The sequence below is a fragment of the Nomascus leucogenys genome, chromosome 5 (genome assembly GCF_006542625.1).
Source record: "Nomascus leucogenys isolate Asia chromosome 5, Asia_NLE_v1, whole genome shotgun sequence".
Taxonomy (NCBI): Eukaryota; Metazoa; Chordata; class Mammalia; order Primates; family Hylobatidae; genus Nomascus; species Nomascus leucogenys.
The window spans coordinates 90,556,500-90,562,459 of NC_044385.1; positions in this window are offsets into that span (position 1 = coordinate 90,556,500).

Below are 5,960 nucleotides of genomic sequence, written 5' to 3' on the forward strand. Positions count from 1 at the left end.
TTTGTTCATAGAGCACATAATTTCTACAGATTTGTCTTCAAGCTTGCTGATATTTTCCTCTGCCAGTTCATATCAACTTGTGAGCCCGTTTGGTAAATTTTTATTTCAAATATTGTACTTTTCAACTCCAGAATTTTAATTTGATTCTTTATATTTTCTATTTCTCTAGTGATATTCTATATTTGATAAGACAATGATATTTTATCTTTTTTTTTTTTTTACATCTTTAAGCATGGTTTTCCTTGGGCTTTCAAATGTAATTATAATAGTTACTTTGAATGTTTTGTCTACTAAGGCTGACATTTGAGCCATCTCACATCCAGTTTTTAACACTGATGCTCTCCATCTCCCATTCCTGGGGCCACAGTTTTCTGTGTAGATACCTCAAAATTTTTTGCTTACAGTTGGACATTTTGGATAATTTATTGTATCAAGTCTAGATATTGATTTCCCTTTTCTTTTTCTTCAGGGATTGCATTTGTTTTTATTTCATTGTTTGTTTATTTGTTTAGTAACTTGGGCAAGACTATTTCAGTAAAGTGTATTTTCTTTTCTTTTTTCTTTTATTTTTTTTTTGAAATTTAGTCTCCCTCTGTTGTCCAGGCTAGAGTGCAGCGTCGCAATCTCAGCTCACTGCAACCTCCAGTAAAGTGTATTTTCTATACAGTGTAAAGCCTCTGCTGTCACTCCTCCAAGGTATAAGGAGATTATCTTTGTGTATGAAGACAATCACCCTGGTATAATAGTGATTCTACAGGGCTTTTGTAGATAGTCTTTCCTTGATATTTCTCTTAACCTGTCGACCTCTGTTGGCATCTCCCCTATCTGGTAGACATCATGAATTGCCTGCTGATTGCTCTATTGAGTTCAACAATTCCCTGTAGCATAAATTACTTCACAGTCTCTTTGAAACAGTAATTTTTAAAGGCTAGTTTTTGAGGTTTGTTTTTACCACATGAATGGTCCTTTTACCTTTCTTTTCCTGGTGTGTGTGTGTGTGTGTGTGTGTGCGCGCGCGCGCGCGCCCCCGCGTTGTAACCTGATAGCCTATACTTTGTTCTATTGTGTGGTGAGATATCTAAACTCCTCTCCATTGCTTATCACCAAAATCTCTGTTTTGCAAATGCCTTCAAGTTCCCTACATTGTGGTCTAAATGAAGTCAATTCTCCTGGTGAACGCTTTGGAATTACCTTGTATTTCGACTAGTTTCACCCCCTGGGAAAAATCTCTGCATGACTTCTCTATTGCTTGGAGTAGAGAGAGTGGCCCAATTCTTTTAGAGTGACACACTAGCTTCATGAATAGAGCACTTTTTTGCTGTCCCAACATCTTCTCTTCTCAGCTTGACTCTTTTAGTATGGAACCCATCTGACTTTTGAGCAAGTTGGTTGAGGGCCTTTATTATCCTCAGCTTTCCATGCCTAGTTTGAGATCCTACCCTCTAAATGGGGTGGAGAAAGCCCTTTACCTCTAATATATCCTCATTTGAAATATAGACCCTGCCACATGCTGCTGGGCAGAATGAGAAATAACAGTGGCATGATTCTCCTGAAGTAATACTGTTGCCCTTGGCTGCAAGCTGGGAAAGAATAACCTCTATTGTTTTGGCTCACTCCTTCAGAGTGGAGCTTTCATCATGCTGAACTAAGGGGGGAAAAGATTGGTTCATGGTTCAAGTCCACACATTGTTGTTTTTCTTATAAAGATTTAGTACATTTTCTTGAACAAGTGTTTATCTTTTGTATGCACTTAGAGCAATTTCTGGAAACTGTATTTTTATTTTTTAAAATTTGTTATGGTTATTTACTGGGGAAAGAGCTTTTCATACCACCATTCTGGAACTATTTTTCTTCCCTTGCTATACTTTACAAATTACTAGACTACTCTTAATGACAGCTATTCAGTTTGCAATTTGGAAAATAGCACACTAGCAGATTGAAGATAACCCTTTTAATGTCTGTGGACGGTGGAAATAAATTTCTGCTGTTGGTCAAAGTATCTAGGTCATTTATGAAGAGCTTCAGAGTCAGGGACTGCTGATACCAAGTGTAATCAAATTGCTGATTGAGCTCAGATAACCATCACTGGTGCCCAGATCAACCATCCTATAACGTTCATTCATTGTAACACATCTACTCTCATAGGCTAACCATGAATAATAAGACTATATGTTTGTAATATAAAGGCTACTGCTGCATGTCCGACTTTAACCTAATGCCATTTTTTTTTCTCATAAAGAGAAAAGCACGTTGTGCAGGCCTTTGCCTCTATGTGCTCTTGGTAAATTGACTTTCAATTGACATCCTCATGCAGCTTTCAGTGTTGCTTCAAAACTGTTGACAAATTTTTAGTTTAGAATTGTACTGCTCTGGTCTTATCAGCTAACTCCAACCACATAATTGTCTTCTTTGAAACTAATATGTCATATTTTCAAAGTTCCAGAAAGTTTATAGTCTGTTTTGTATCTATTTATATAAATAATCTGTTTTTATATATATGTTATGTTTGTAGTCTGATATATAATCTGTTTTACATATGTTATTTTTATAGTCATATATACATGTTATGTCTGATATACATATATATGTCTGATATGTATAGGTTATATACATGAGACATATATAACATACGTACATATATAACATAATGTAACCTGTATATCAGACATATATATGTATATATAACATATATATGCTATAGGGACACATTTCTATATATATGTCACTCAAAAATGGGCTGGTAGTCAAGGTATGTTGCTAGGTATCCACAATGCCTACTGTAAAAAGTGAAGTAGAGGTTCCTCTTCAAAGAGATTTTCCTCCCCGTCTAATTAAGAACAAATAGTAACTTCTCTTAAAAGCAAAACGTATTGAAAGACCTGTGCTAACAATCTTAAATATCTGCTAGCTGTAATAAAGAAATAAATATACTTTGTGTTCTTAGCTCCCACAATTTAGCCTAAATATTTGCCCTGGCATGCTTATACTGGTTCAGGCAAGCATTAGATCATAGCCTATTCTTCTTCCTTATTTGGAGGTGTTTTTACCTTTCTCAGCATTCCACAAGTTACTTCCTCCTTCCTTTGTTCTCCTCCCTCTTTGCCTCTTTTGAAAAGTTCTAAGTTGCTAGCCAATCAGGACAAATACAGAATGTGAGGTCCCGTTCCAGCCAATGGAAACTGGACACAGCAGTGGGGTGGACGTGTCAGGTTACGAACAAACCTGTCTCCTTTGTTCAGTGTACTCTCACGGCAAAACTGCTGGCAAGCGTACCCTTTCTGCAGAAAGTAGAAAAATGGTATTGCTGAGAAAATTAAATTTATGTTCAAGTGCTATTTCTTTGTGGCACTGGGGAACTAGCATTTGTAACACTACCATCATTCTATTTTTTTGGACCTACACAAATGTCAATTTAAAAAAAATTTCTAACCCTGTCTCTCTTACTTCCTCCAGGGCCAAACATCTTAAGCCGATTTGCTGTATGTATATAGTTGACACAAGCAAAAAATCTTCTTCTCTTAACCACTTCCTGAAAATTTTTTTAAACTATGGAGTTTTATTAAAATATTTTTGAATGTTCAGGATTTAATCTTTATCGTTCCTAGACATACTATTTTTTCTCACATAGCACCACACCCAGACCATCTGGTTGGTGCAGCTCAAAAGTGACAGCCCAGTGAAAATGGGATCTAAGAGGTTTAATTTTGATTGAAGCATCTGCATTCACTAGTTTGACTGACATGATTTCAGTTATGAAAAATAATGATTGAGTGCTTGGTTGTGTACTGTGTTTTCCAAGTCCACCAAAACTGGCTCAAGAGGAAAATGGCTGTGGAAATAATGGATTTCTGTAAGTTTTATACAACTGTGCTTGTACTTCCTGCACCCAATCCCTCTAAATGACAAATCCAGGTGTGATTATGTGATATTTAGGGAAAAAATTAAGTTATAGTTACTTGAATAGAACGCATCATTTCTGTTATAGTGGAAAGACAGCAACAATCTTAGGCACTTGTGAAGGAAACTCTTTAGACCTTGAGAAACACAGGAGAAAGAGGGACATTAACGATCTTGTCTTCCAGACGTGCCCCTTTATCTTTTCTCTCAAAGAGAAAGAATCCGATGTGGCTCCTTTAAACTATTATAAACACCTTAATTTGGCCGGGCACAGTGGCTCAGGCCCGTAATGCCAGCGCTTTGGGAGGCTGAGGTAGGTGGATCACGAGGTCAGGTGTTCAACACCAGCCTGGCCAACATGGCAAAACCCCATCTCTACTAAAAATACAAAAATTAGCCGGGTGTGGTGGCACACACCTCTAGTCCCAGCTACTCGAGAGGCTGAGGCAGGACAATCACTTGGACCTGGGAGGCAGAGGTTGCAGTGAGCTGAGACCACGCCATTGCACTACAGCCTGGGCAACAGAGCAAGACTCCATCTCAAAAAAAAAAAATTAAAAACCAAACCTTAATTTAATCTGACTTTTGGATCTGCATCACCCTGCCAAATGATTCTGATCATAATTTGATCAACATATCCGTCAATACTACCAAGAAGTCTTCCAGAAACATCAGGAGGATGACCCTGATACTGTCCCTCCCACACAAAACACCTGGCAGCAATTATGCATGACTTTTGCACACGCAATTCCATAGCCATTTCTCAATTGTCCTATGTTGCAGATGAATGCAACCTGGGTGATGGAGTAGACAGAAAGGACAGGCTTGGATACATGTCTTCTAATTGAACTATGTTGATATTCAATACTTTAAACTGAACTAGGAATTTAAAGACCAGCTAGCTCTCTGGAAAGCTACACTAGAATCATTGACTGATACAGGTCTCACCTGGGAAGCCTCAACTGTTGTGTTCAACATAATCTTTCCAAGGTCACCATATGTGACCTAGGACTGAACATCTTATGTAAAAATAAAGCATTTGCTTCCCTCTTTCCTGGAAACATAACCTTAAACCAAAGAGGTTGCAACAGGAGTTTAAAGAAGCACAAGCAGTAGATCATGTAGCCCTCAGATTACTGCATATTCCTCCCTCAAATAAGGCTTCTAATGGTCTTTGTGGGAGGTTTCTTGTAGTATAAGTGACTGATTACTTATGCTTACCATTTGGGAAATTATCTCTACAATGGGAGTCATCAAATTAGAAAAGACAGTGGAAGGATTCTTCCTGACGTTAACTGAAGTGACCAGTAACACCTCTTCAGTCTCCAAAGTGATTTAGATCAGTCTCAACTCTCTGGCCAGGGTTGTTATGAATTCTATAATTTCTCCACTTTTTGTTCTCACAAACCAAGTTGAAGTCTGTGAAATAGTTTATGGGATTTTTTTTTTTCTTGGATCTGGCTAGATGTGGAACTCAGAGGTGAGGTATTGCTGAGGTCAATAACGCAGGTGGGTTTCATCTTCCTGTATGGAAACCTATTGAAAGTAGTGTTAGTTGAATGCTGTATGGGACAATTTAAATAGATATGGTCCCAGCCTTTTTAAGTTAGATTAATTAGAGTAGATGGTAGAGTGGTATACTCATGTAAAAGATGCATAAGCCAAAAAGTTTCTAAATCAAGGTAGGAATCTCTTTGGATTTCTTGTGTTTGTATATCTTTCAAGCAAGTAACTTGATGTCCTTAGCAGTGGACAATCTTTTTATGAATGTTTTTACAGCATACATTCTTAGATTAGTGTCTCTATCTAGAACCAAGTCCAGTCATGCTGACTATGTAGTATTGTAAAGATAATATATTCTTCCTGAAAAAAGGGGCAGTCATGCTTATTGCCCAGTATAGGAGATTCAGAGTTCCTTTCTTTTAAGCTAACTTATTGCAAGTGCAGTACATCTGGGCCCATATTATGCTGTTTCCTTGGGACTTGGGATCTAGAGAAAGCAACACAGATGCTAATGCTCATGAAGCTGACTGACCTGTGACTTATAACATTTTAATCCTTGA